A 13,720-nucleotide genomic window follows, 5' to 3' on the forward strand; every position below is an offset into this window, starting at 1 on the left:
TAAAAAATATAAAGACAGTCATACTTATATGTCCAAGTAAAATATTTATTATCTATTTCAAAACCAATCCAGTTTTTATTAAAAAAAGTCTTTACGGTAGAATTTATGAACAGTTTATTGTAGTTGATTAAGAGAAATGTGGAACAAAACTAAATGAATGAAAACCAATGACATAGACGGTTGGCAGCGGATTGGAAAATTGACGGCTGTGTTTAGGCCACGTAACACGCAGAACAGAAGATTGAGGCTATGAGGTCTTGGAATCAAGATCAGCAAACGCAGCGTGGATCTTCGACCTATGGAGTGAACATGTGACCTTCTAGTGCGAACAGCCAAGGAATGGAACAAAGTAAGTAAGAAAAAAGTGAATAGGTTTCTTCTAGGCTAGCATTTACCATCGTAGACCTCGTTATCGCTTAAAATTAGCCGAGACAAAACGTCAAAAAAGTAAAAGATGTCAAATGTGCCTATAAATAATTTGAAAAAATTCTGGTAGTGGGCCGCTTCCAATTGGTCCCATGCGGACCTAATGGAGGAAGCCTATGTCCAGCTGTGGACTTCATATGGCTGAAACGATAAAGCGTTTATCAAAAAAATTCCTGCCATTAGTTATAGAGCAAATTTAAAATATTTAATTATCCGCGATATCCGAAAGAATATGATAATAAAGAGTTCGTTGATCCACGAGAGAAGAACAACTCGACTTGACATTTCAATTTGTACGACCGCTAAAAGATAAATGGCGGAAACCGGTAATTGGTTGAGAATATAACGCAGATATTAAAATTTACAACAATAAAGACATTAATTCTAATATTCTATTCTTAAATAAATAAATTTATATAACACAAACAAATATATAATTTTAAAAATTTTATACCTTGCAGAGGGCGTTAGTGACGACAAGAGTAAATAAATGTATAAATAATTAAATTAAAAGAGTAAGGCTACACATGGAGACGAAGGTTTATCGGGTTTCGGTTCCTATCAAGGCGCTGTTCAGAAGTCACTTTAAATTTCACCTTCAAAATCTATCCTTCCTATTTCACGCGGGAAATCCCTGGATGCGAGCAGTATATGTATGTGGAATATATATCTGTGCCAAATACAGAGTGTCTGTGTCAAAAAGACTCTGTATTTGGCACTAATCGGTGTAACATAACTCCTGAAGATGCTCCGTGGAGGGGTGAAACACGTGTTGAGTGATTTAACGGGGGCAGTTGTGTAATTCGCATTGTTTGCTGCATACGCATTTATCAGCGGGCTGGCGGGCGGTGCACTTTGTTGCACGACTACCACTGCATGTGCGGAAGTGGCTAAATATTGGTCCTTTTCTTACTCAGGATGGACTTCCGCAAGGTAACGCCTGATTCCATAGAAATGAGATAGTCCGCAGAAGAACCAAGATTATCGCCTTAGCTTGAGAAATTGCTCGCCTGAAGTGGCAGTGGCGTGGGCACATCGTCCATACAAGCGATAGGCCCCCCACCGGGTAGACATACAACGTACTTTCGTCATAGACCTTTATTTGTTTGTTTTTACTTTATTGTACGCCATAGATAATAACTAAAAAAAAGGAAAAAATTATGTTAAGATACAAGAGACGGTGTTATCGCTCGAGGCGATATCTACCAGACAATCTTTGGATGGAGATCAGAGACGCGAAGAAGAGAACAGTTTACTATACACACACACCTATTCATACATACACACACACATATATATATATATATGTATATATATATATATATATATATATATATATATATATATATATATATATATATATATATATATATATATATATATATACGAGAAAATGAGATTACATAAGTACGACTAAATAAGAAATGTTACACATTATCCTATTTTAAAGGCCAAGAAAGTGTTCTTTTACCATCAGTTTAAATGCTGATAGCGACAATAGTGAAAGATAAATATGGTAGAGTGAACAGGCATAGTCAAATTTAATTAAGAATCAAAATCATGCGTTTAATTAATCAAAACATAAATAGATAATCAATTGAATAAAATGAATAATTTTGAAATGTAAGCCAGTTGTAAATTAACTGCGTACCGAAGGTTTAGAAGGATCATCCGCGATTCGTTCAGTCTCCTCACTAAGCTGAGCTAAGCAATTACTTAATCTTAACTTAATGCCTCGAGAGGAACAGGATTCCATATCCTTCGCTAAGAATTAATGCCTCTTAAAGATGTTCCGGTACCTCCTAGACTCCAGAAGGTGGCGAAGATTTAGTTTTAAATTTTTCAATGATTTTACCTAAGAGGAAATAAAAAAAATCAATCAGTTTTTCTTTAAACAATGTCGACAGAAACGACATTACTTTCCGGTATTCTATTATTTATGTTTTGTTTAATTAAATATATGTTTTTTGTTTCTTAATGTTTGAGATTTACTGAAGGTATTTGACCAACGTGTGTTGCCGGTGATGACATACGAAGCAGAGACGTGTTCATTCATGAAGGGCCTAGTAAGAAGGCTCTAGATCACCCAGAGAACAATGGGGAGAGGTAAGCTCGAAGAAGATTCGTAGAAGATAGGTGTAAAACATTTTAAAGAATGAATATAGAGCTTGTTAATTAACAAAGATTTTACATATATTTTAATCACTATGAAAAAAGTGATCTCTCTAAAATATGTAACATTTTTTATTACAATTCGATGGGTCAATAACGTAGTTCATAGTAGACTCTATGGCCTCGCTGATCAAAGACAAAGAAGGAAGACAAACGTTCTTAAAAATGTGCAGAACGATTGCGGAAAACGTGATAAAAAGAAAAAAGAGTTGAGCTAAAATTAAAAACATGTAAAAGTGTAAGAATATGCAATTAATAAGTAAATAAAATATTACGTTTAAAAATGTATGACTAGATCAAAATGTAAAATAGAATAAAAACAATGAAATTGTAATAGTTAAGGTATGAGGAGGAGAAAGAATGTTATCAGATAAAAGGAAAAATGGATATGAAAGGGGAAGAAAGAAGAATTGCAGAAAGAGAGAAGAATTGCAGAAAGAAAGAAAATAAAGGAATAGAAGATCATAGGAGGAACGATAGAAGAGCGCGAAAATAAAAATATTACATCAATAAAGTCCCTGTACCACAATAAATAAGGTTACCAGGGTTCTCCATAGAAGGGGACATATAAAAAAGAAAAAAAAATGGACGTATACAAGTCGACGTGATGTAAATGATGATTTGTATTTAAACTGCCTGAGATATAATTATAGCTTTGACATCGCTTGAGCAAAGTTTAGCATCGCATTCGCTGTACACGGTACTTTAAGATTGGCAAACACATCAGAACGATGTCAAGTGCACATTCAACCGGTTGGTTGCGCAATTCGAACTGCAGACGAGAGAACAAAGTGAACAAATGTAAAGTCGCGTGAAATTAGGCAAATTGGCTACAATGTGACATAATGTGCGCGACGTCACCGAGATCGAGAAGGTCGACTTACCGCAGCTTTGTCTTGTATTTTTATCGCTTCGTTAACTTCGTGCGGTTAGATGTTTTTAAAAATAACACGTGAAGGAGTTATAATACAATGTTATGTTATTCACGGTTGATTTGTGTGTGTTTTATCTCGGATTAACTTGGCATTCTTTTTTTAAATTTAACATATCATTGTAATTTTAAAAGTAATTTAACAAAAAGAGTTGTCTGGGCCATCTATAGCAAGGGACCTCGTGATTCTTTGCGATTTTTTTTAATAAAGTTGCTATTCTTATTGCTGCCTCGCAGTATATTTATAATTATGTTTTGCTGAAAAAGTGTATTAAAAACTATATTATTCTACCCAAGAATATTATATTAATGTTAATGCGTAAAATTAAATGTTTAGCTAATTATTGTCGCGTGCTCTTTATAAAACTATATTTGTAAAGAGCAGCTGTTGAGTTTTTCACTGTCTGTTAATAGAACTGCTGATGGTAGTTTACTGAAGAACTGATAATATGGTACGTATCAATAATTATGATATTATAACTACGATTTATATAAAACAATTACAGGAGCTACAGATAAGGTGTATTGATATAGTAATTATGAAATTAAGAAAAATAAAAACTGTAAGTAAGGTTATATAAATCTCTGCAGTTAAGGTAGAGATGTACGGTACCCGATAAAAAAAAAACTTAAAAGCATATCGCCGTTAAAACATTCTTTTTAAACGGTTTTATGTAGTTCGACCCGTACGGAATTTATTTGGATCAAAATTAGAAATTGAAATTTAAGCACCTTCCCTTTGTCAGATTGACCCGAAATTTGGTACACACATTTAATTTAGATGACAATACAATATAATAAAATCAATAATATTATAAATCTAAGATGGCCGTCGATACAAAATGGCGGATTATGTATTTTTCCTTATCCCCCTCAATATGGGTATCAAATGAAAGGTATACACTAGTAAAACACGATGATTATGTCAAAATTTAAAATTCAAGATGGACGCCGTTCCAATATGGCGGACTAGGTACATATTTTTCCACAACCACCACCATATGTGTATCAAAAAACCGTTTAACTTAAAAGTTTTTTAAATGTATTTATTTTTAACTAAAACGAATCTTTCGAATGCATTAAATTTTAGCTGAATAAATGCATCCGGTTTTCGGAAGCGCACTAATGCACTTTGCAATTTATATCACACTATATGATTTACAGCGTATTTTACAATTTATATCACGGCATGTGATTTATATCGGGGAGTTTGGTATCGTAAATCGAAATACCTGGCCGGTATCCGTGCTCGCGGTGCTGTGCAGTCTTTCGATAAATATGAATTTATCGATACGTTTAGATCAATTTGTTTGTTTCTACGTTACAATTGTTTACGAACCCGCAAAAGGTTATTCGAAATTCAAATCGTATTTTACAATTTTGAAAAAGGAAGCTTGAATAAAAATACAATAACGATTTATGCTATTGCTATCTTGAAGAAGCGGACAAGATAGTTTAGTTCGCGTGATCGTGGTGAGTTTTGTGGTTGGCTTATGCCTTGCACTCTTCGATCATCTAAAATGATGAACACGTATGGCAATCACCATCAGGCAGAAGCAAGTAATATTCTATTAAACAAACCTGCTGAAGGATTTTGTGCTGTGATGTGCCAACATCAGTTCATCAAACCCAGACACGTACTCATGTTTCTGGACGAAGCGACAATAAGACAAACCGCATACACTGGTATCATCGAAAAGGAGGTTGTATTATTTATTAAAAAGGACGCCACTCCCGATCATACTAGATAGAAGCATTCCTGGAGTTTCTTCCACCACTTATAGCAGCGCTAACGCTTTCTATAGTATTTAATGGAATCAGGCGTTACCTTGCGGAAGTCCATCCTGAGTAAGAAAAGGACCAATATTTAGCCACTTCCGCACATGCAGTGGTAGTCGTGCAACAAAGTGCACCGCCCGCCAGCCCGCGTACTCTGTGTTTGGCACTAATCGGTGTAACATAACTCTTGAATATGCCCCGTGGAGACGTGAAACACGTGTTGAGTGGTTTGACGGTGGCAATTGTGTAATTCGCATTGTTTGCCGCATGCGCATTTATCAGCGGGCTGGCGGGCGGTGCACTTTGTTGCACGACTACCACTGCATGTACGGAAGTGGCTAAATATTGGTCCTTTTCTTGCTTTCCGTAGTAATATTACCGAGGTAATAGCAACCTACCAAGACGAGGTTCCACTTTCTCGGGCTATCGTGTCAGAATGCTATGCGGGTATTATCGACGAGTGTCAGACAAAGCCATGGTCACTTTAAGAGGTCATTGAACCTATATAGAACCTTCATCGAAGCATTCTAAGAGCGCGGCGGCCTCCCATTGCAGTAAAAATAGTAGTATGTAGCGGGTCTAAGCAAGGTTTCCTAGGGAACACGCCAGCTTGGCTACTTTAAAAGAGATTTTAGTCTAGGCGTGACGTGGAAATACCATTTTGACAGGTACAGTCCGGTCCAAAAAAAATGATTTCTAAATACTAGTGGCCAATGTATTAGAATCCCGTTCCGGTCTTGGTTCTCCCAAAGACACACTACATCGTGTTTATTTAATTATATATTCTTATTAAATATATTTTTACACTGTTTTTTTTTAAATAACATACGTATACAGTTTGTATTTGATTAACTTTTTAAATTTTGTTTTTTAAGAAATCTGTCTCTAAAAGAATTATTATATCTCTTATATTATATGTTTCACGAACAGACCTCTTTTCCTGCACTAAGGTTGTATAGATATCGGACGTTAGATAATGGTTTCACAACTATTATATTTAATTCAATATAATATTGTACACGCTAGAAAATATATACATAGTTGCATATTAGTAAAGAATAAAGTACAATGGCTGTTCTTATCATACTAGGTAATATTAATTACCTGTATTCATCTCTAGCTATGCATGTGTAAGCTCTAGCTTGTAATGTCTTTAAACCAATATATTTATATATATATATATATATGTATATATATATGTATATATATATATATGTATATATATATATATGTATATATATATATATATATATATATATATGTATATTTTTTTTTACACTAAAAAGTTTTTATTAGGATCGGTGGTGTGCTGATCAAAAAATATGACCCGAAGGGCGCAGTTTAGGGGAATAAAACTAAAATTATTTGATTTCCACACGAAAGAAAATTAAAAAAATAAAACTTACAGTTCAGAACCACGCTTGCAGCCAAATCAGAGTGAACTGAAACAACGAAGAAATGTATTTTATTAAAAATCCTTTTCATTCCTCCTCCTCGCATTGTCTCCATTGCTGAGGGTCGTGATTTCCTGAGCAGGGAGTCATCTCCGTTTTAATACTGAGCAACCTTTGCTGATATTTGACATGGTAGACCGCAGTAATGGTTACATTCAATTTTAAGCTAGTTCCAAAAATATATATTTAGTTCACGATCATCACACATATAACATTGATGCAATGCTTATAGTTACTATTTAGTACGAATATTAGAAAAATCTACAATATATGTAAAAATAATTCAATTGTTTTTCTCCCCCTCCCCGTATATATATATATATATATATATATATATATTAAAAATAAATTGTTTTAGCAGCCTTCAATCACTAAAAAGCCTTGTGTCTACATCACCACAAATTCATTGTATTTGTACAAGAATCTCGTTCGCGCATGCGCAAGAAATCATGTTGCATTTAAAAGTCGCTCTACGATTTTAGACAATAACGCTTAGAATTGTGTACATTGCTGCCTGTGTTCGACTAAGAACTGTTCGCATTGTAGTAAAGTGGGCGGAGGACATATGCAATAGTATGTCGTCATTACTAACAGCAATTGATATTACTTCACTCGAATGCTTTATATGAAGATTATATGCTAAGACAATTTTTGTTTTATCATCAGTCATTTGGTAGACGTCCATTGCAGGACAAAAGCTTCTCCCAATGATCACCAGTCTTGCACTGTCTGCATCCAGTAGCTTTCCGCCACCTTGACCATACTGCTGGTCTGCCTAGTGGAGGCCTATCCAGATTCCTTCTAAGGATCTCCTCATTTCTAGACTGATCTCGCAATGAAGCTCCGGGCACAGCTGTCTCCATTGATATCAGGGTAATCTTGAGCATTCTAACAAGATATTTTTAGAATATTCCAGATAAATAAACTTCTAGAAACATCTAGATATTTGGATTCGTAGTCGACGACTGTATACGAGTATAAATAACTAAAAAGTGAATATGGAATAATTGATATTCGAATCAAAGACACATATGGCCAATGTGTCTTCGCCACACGTACCGGAAATTTCCCTTGGCAAACTAATACCCAAGAGAACTAACATAAATTGGCTTCCAGTCCTGATTTAACCCCTACGGATTTTACAGTGAAGCTATCTCAAATTTAAAGTTTATTATGGTAAACTAGCTTGCATGGCGAATTTAAAAAGGAAGAATTTTGACACAAAATGGCTGCCATTACGCAAACTGCGCCTTGAAAACTGTTTGATTAATTGGGTTATTATATATTCCCTTCTTGTCTGTCAGAATCAAAGACTATTGTATTTTTAAGAAGAATTTACAAAGTTAGCAAAAATAACTGTGGTTAAAAAGTCAGATGAGAAGTAAGTAAGATGTATATAGATTTACAGTTATTTTGGATTAGCCCAAACCGTTATAAAGAAAGTTTTGTGTTTCAAACGCACACACACTTGAAGAGATAAAAATCGAATCGAAGAAGCTATATCGAAATGTAAATTCTTTATTTATTACTCCAAATTAATTTCATACCTTTCAAGGTACTGTGCAATAAAACACACTTTTACCAATGTTTTCCAGTCTTTAAAACAGTCTGCATAGTCTTTTTCTGGAATAGCCTTCAAGATCATTTTCGATTCGGTTTTTATTTCTTCAATGTTTTTGGACTTTTGAGTTTACTGAACAGCCAGAAGTCGCACGGAGCCAAATCAGGCGAATACGTTGCGGAGCGATATTACTCGAGTTTTTGACCCTTTGTCCAATAAACAGTTATGTAGGCACCAATCGAGACTTCACACAGTTTGAGGAATAATACATCCTTCAAAATGTTCAAAGTTTGGATAAACAGACCCTGGGCAAATGTTATAGACAGTTCTACTAATTTAGAAAAAAAATACCTGCATGCCTATCGCCCCGGTGTTTTAAATGACAATTTCACCTTACTTTTTGATCATAAACTGTAAATGTTTCTCAAATAGTACAGACACTACTCAATTCTATTTTCAAATAGTATCTTTTCTTCTCTGGTACGTGCTCTATATCGATATGAAAACGATATCGATCAGGAATCGATTTTATATACCTTTTTACAAAATGCCTTCGGTATTAACTCTTTAAGTGAAAAGGAGCGTCGTCGCTGCTAGCTAGTCGTGGAAAATGGCAACCAAAGAGCTATATAGCTCCTTTTGATAGTGCATTTTTGGCTATTTTCAAACCATATATGACCAGATTGGAATTTTCTTCCAATGTTATAAGTGCACTAGAAAAAAAATGGCTTGATGAAAAGAATTAATCTGAATCGCATACTTCGTCGAAATCGACTTTTAACTTGGTAAAATTTCCAGAACGAAATTTACGACGACGTGTGGTATGCAGTTGTAAGAACAGAAGTGCAGTGAAAATATCTAACATGATTTGCTGCACAGTGTTTGCGTAGGGAAGCAATTTTATAAATGAATCTTGTTAATTTTCCATACGCTTTCTTTAATTTTCTTGTCAATAAATATGTAGTATTCAATTTTTGTATCTCTTATCACATTGTAAAATCTTCTGAAGAGACTGTTGAAAGAAAACTATGAATATTGTTGTAATGTAACGGAAATGATAAATATTTCTCTTGTTCATATAAATTATCTATAAGAATGCAATTTTTAACTGGCATTTTTAACATGTATTGGTAAAATATGGCAATTAAAGGTTTGAGTTTTCCTTTGTACATATGTTTAATAAATAATACGTAAATTAATACAAGGTTGTGTCTATTGTGTACATATTATTTATGTCGTTTTTAAAGTTTCTATTGAAGTGCCGATTGATTTTTCCATATTCATGAAGAGAACAACGTTGGTCGGCCACGGTCAACTTCGCGCTGTATAATTGTGAAGAGCCGCCATGTCCCACTTAGAAGTCTCATTTCAACCAATTTGCACTTAAATTGCGCGTTCCGAGTGGTTTATGAGAGAAGTTCCGCAGATTACCGTCTCGGGGGAATGTTTCTGTTTATTGTTATGGAATTTTAAATGAGGGTTGTACGAAGGAACGGATTTTTATTTTATTTCTAATTATTGTATCATTATATTTGGTATTATCAAGGATATTCGAGGATCTTGAATGGTAGGTTCACTGTTTTTAAAGCCTATGTCGTCATCGCTTCAGGTCATAGACACCCAATGCGAAGCAAAAGCCTCACTCAAAATCATCTATATATTATAATCGCCACGCTTGGTAGGCGGGTGAGTGATCACAGTGTCTATATCGTTATAGAACCTTCATCCGCAAGGTGTCTACCTTCTGTTGTACACTATACTTGCCGATCTGCGATCTCCATTTCAAAACAGAGTGATAGTTGTTCTCGTTTCAGCTCATAGACGCCCATAAGGCATATTCCTAAGATATCTATGAAAGGATATACCATAATCACCACGCAGTGTGGTATTATGGTACGCAGAGGACGCTGTTGATCATCTTCTAGAAACTTGTTTATGAACAATGACAATCCTATATAACTAATGCATAAAGTGTATTATATAAGATTGTATCCCAGAATTTGAACCCACGACCTACGATCACATGTCTCAGTCGTCCACAGCTGGACAACCACTGCTCATCAAATATGGGAACTTTTAACAGAATTTATTGATCGTCATTTTTTTTAAATATATTTATTTTTTACTCTGCTTCGCAAGGTGTTATAGTCGTGGAGAAGAATCAGGAAGAAACTCCACAATAATACGTCTAATATATAAAATTCTCGCGTCACGGTGTTCGAACTTGAACTCCTCCGAAACGGCTTGACCGATTTTTACCAAATTTTATATGCGTATTCAGTAGGTCTGAGAATCGTCTACTATCTATTTTTCATACCTCTAAGTGATAAGGGTGATCCACCCCTAAATTCTTTATTCTATTTTATATACAAAATTTTTTGTTTTTATTTATTTATGATACAGCATACAAAAATACATACAACTCTAAATTTTCACCCCTCTACGATCAAACCCTTATTTTTTATTTGTTAATAAAAACTTAATTTTTTTTGCAAAGCAATGTTTGCGGGATCAGCTAGTATTTTAATAAAATTTAATACAGATTTATACATATACACTTTATCAGATATAGCCTAAAATAATCAAGCGACATCACTGAAAAAGTTTTTATAATTTTAAATATTAGCTTATTAAATAATAAGGTTTATCCGTCAATTTATTCTTAATACGCGTTTAGAATTTTGTAAATGGTAGTCCAATAATATTCTGCGGCATTTTATTATTTTTAGATGCATTTCATTTTTGATCTACTATGTTTCGCGAGGTGTTATAGTTGTGGAGAAGAATCAGGAAGAAACTCCACCATAATATATATTTTGATAAAGTTTAATACTGATTTATACATATACACTTTAACAGATATAGCCTAAATGAAGTCCAAATAATCATGTGACATCACTGCCAAAGTTTTTATCATTTTAAATATTAGCTTATTGAATAACCTTTATCTAACAATTAATTTTTAAAATGTGTTTTGAATTTTGTGAATCGTAGTCCAATAATATTTTGCGGTGTTTTATTATTTTTTAATGCGTTTTATTTTTGACGCCTTTCTGCTTGGCGAGATGTCACGAGGTATCTGTTGGCGTCGTGTGGAATAATTATAGATTATCGTGTTACGATCCACAGATAATTAATTGCGAGAATTATCACGTGTACATTAGCATAAGTTGCAACGCACAAGTCGGAAGCTAGAAGTTGAAGCTATAAAAACAAAACGGTATAATTAATGATAAATTGTTTGCGATGTTATAAAAGCCATATTGAATTAATTTACTTATTTATTCCATAATAACTTTTTATAATCATATTAAGTATGAATACATGTACGAACATGTTCCAGAATGTTCGTTAGTATTTAAAAAATAATTTGATAAGCTAAAATTCAGTTGCCTAAAAAGTATAGATTAGTAGGTGCTATGCCCGAAGATTCCCTGTAAGATTGAATAAAAAATGAGGATATCCGTATATATCTCTTGTGCAATCGACTCTATTTTAAAATTAGGTTCTGCTTGTATTCTCATGTACACTATTCACTGTAAATAATGCTAGAATAATGAAATTTATTTAATCATAGCAAATACATAGGGCAATTTAAGTAGATATAAACAATTTTGTTTAAAATAAAATGACAAATATCTGTGTTAAAAATTCAATGACCATTTATAAGATGTTAATCTACTAATCGTGCCAGTGTCGATGGTCGCTTGGCATTGTGCCAGCTAGGTCCTCATTGCCAACCACATAGCTGACCCACTGACCACATCGACGCTGAACTGTTTGTAGTTCGAGATGAGCTCATGAGATTTTAGAAGCCATCGACACACTTAGACATGTTTGAACATTATCGCGTAGCTTTGAAGTTGCTGTTATACCCACTTAAAAGTATAATTAGCTGACGAGAAACGTATCTTTTGTGGAAGTCTAGTTAAGAGATTTGCGGACATGAATATCTAAAAATTATAGGAACTAAAACTTAATTTTTTGATCCCCGTTCTTGGAGGTCTCTCGTACTTCCTTCTTGAGTACACAGGGACTATCTTTACAAAATATTTCTTTTTTACAGTTTTTATTTTTGCTTTCTCATCATTTTTCTTCCCAATATCATTTATTCATTTATGTTTTATTCTTCATAGATTCTTTCATTAATTTTTTTTACTAATCCTATCATTCATCATCTTTCTTTCGTCGCCTTCCCACCACAACACTACAGGTTTACGTTTTGTACCGTTTTGCTTTATTTTTATTTTTTTATTTATTTTGAATTACTCCCACATTTACACTCTTTTATAATTCATATTTTTACTTTCCTATTTCCTTTCCTTTTATCACAGATTTAACTATTTATCTTATTATTTATGTTTTTATATTACATTTATGTTTTTTTTTTGCCAACTTGTTCCTCAAAAGTGTCTCATACGACCCTTCTGCAGTAATTAAGAAAGTACCCGCTACTCTGCTCGTTGTTCATAAGTGATGCGAAGGAACTCAATGGAACGCTTGGTGCTAGCAAAGCGGAAGGGAAGCAATCACGTGGACGCTCTCAAAACGAGAAGGACAGACATCATTAACTGTCACCAATGACTCGGTAAATGAATGCTCTCACTCCGACAAACACTGAGCTACATGGTGACGCATAGAGCAAGAGCAGGGGCATCAGAACTGGGGCATGACCACGACCACCACCAAGAAAAACAGTATAAAATTCGCCAAGATTTGGAACGACCTGCCTGAGTCAATTTTTCCTGATGAGAACTCTGGAGCCTTTAAGAGTATAGTGAACAGGTTCCTTTTGGATGAGCCAGTATCAACTTCGTCTTCATTTACACTTTCCATCAAGTGAGGAATTCAAACGCCTATTCCATTACAACTATATAATAAATAGCTATCTAAATAATAATATATAATCATAATAGAAAAGATTTTACACTTCCATTACTAGACTAAAAGTCTAAAATAAAAAGTTGTCCGTAGTACAAATCAAAAGAGCTATATAAAGATATGCTATTCAGAGTTTGAGAAGCTATAACGTTATAACGATAACGTTAAAAGCTATTTTAACTTTGTAATTTTCGTTTATAGCGGTGCTGTCAAATAACGAGAACTATTCCACGCAGCCGGTCAAATAATCGCGGTAATTGCATTCACGCGAACCGAGCGGATTGATGCGTAATTTAACCTAACTAGGGGTAGTATGCTTTCGGAAATCTTGGGACAAAATAATTATTTTTTTAACGTACCCGCTGCGACATTTTCAAAGAACTATAAGCTTGTTGTTTTCATAAGAATACTGCATAAATAAATTTAATTATACTGCGTATGAGACGATAAATCTTTTATGCTATTATATTATGCCAAAATTCAATCTAACATAGAGGAATTTAAACATGGCTTTGG

At 34.1% G+C, this 13,720-nt stretch overlaps 1 protein-coding gene across 1 annotated transcript in view; it reads right to left on the minus strand.

Moving 5' to 3' along the window:
* LOC137918655 (Ig-like and fibronectin type-III domain-containing protein 2) overlaps positions 1-13,720 on the minus strand; it is a 174,240-nt gene that overhangs the window by 83,101 nt on the left and 77,419 nt on the right. The window contains exon 2 of the mRNA XM_068761514.1: positions 6,715-6,750. The gene's annotated coding sequence lies outside the window, so the exon portion shown is untranslated. The remainder of the gene's footprint in view (positions 1-6,714; positions 6,751-13,720) is intronic.

The sequence above is a fragment of the Battus philenor genome, unplaced genomic scaffold (genome assembly GCF_028537555.1).
Source record: "Battus philenor isolate CCGP_79_NKW_IND1 unplaced genomic scaffold, ilBatPhil1.0.hap1 SCAF_15, whole genome shotgun sequence".
Classification (NCBI taxonomy): domain Eukaryota; kingdom Metazoa; phylum Arthropoda; class Insecta; order Lepidoptera; family Papilionidae; genus Battus; species Battus philenor.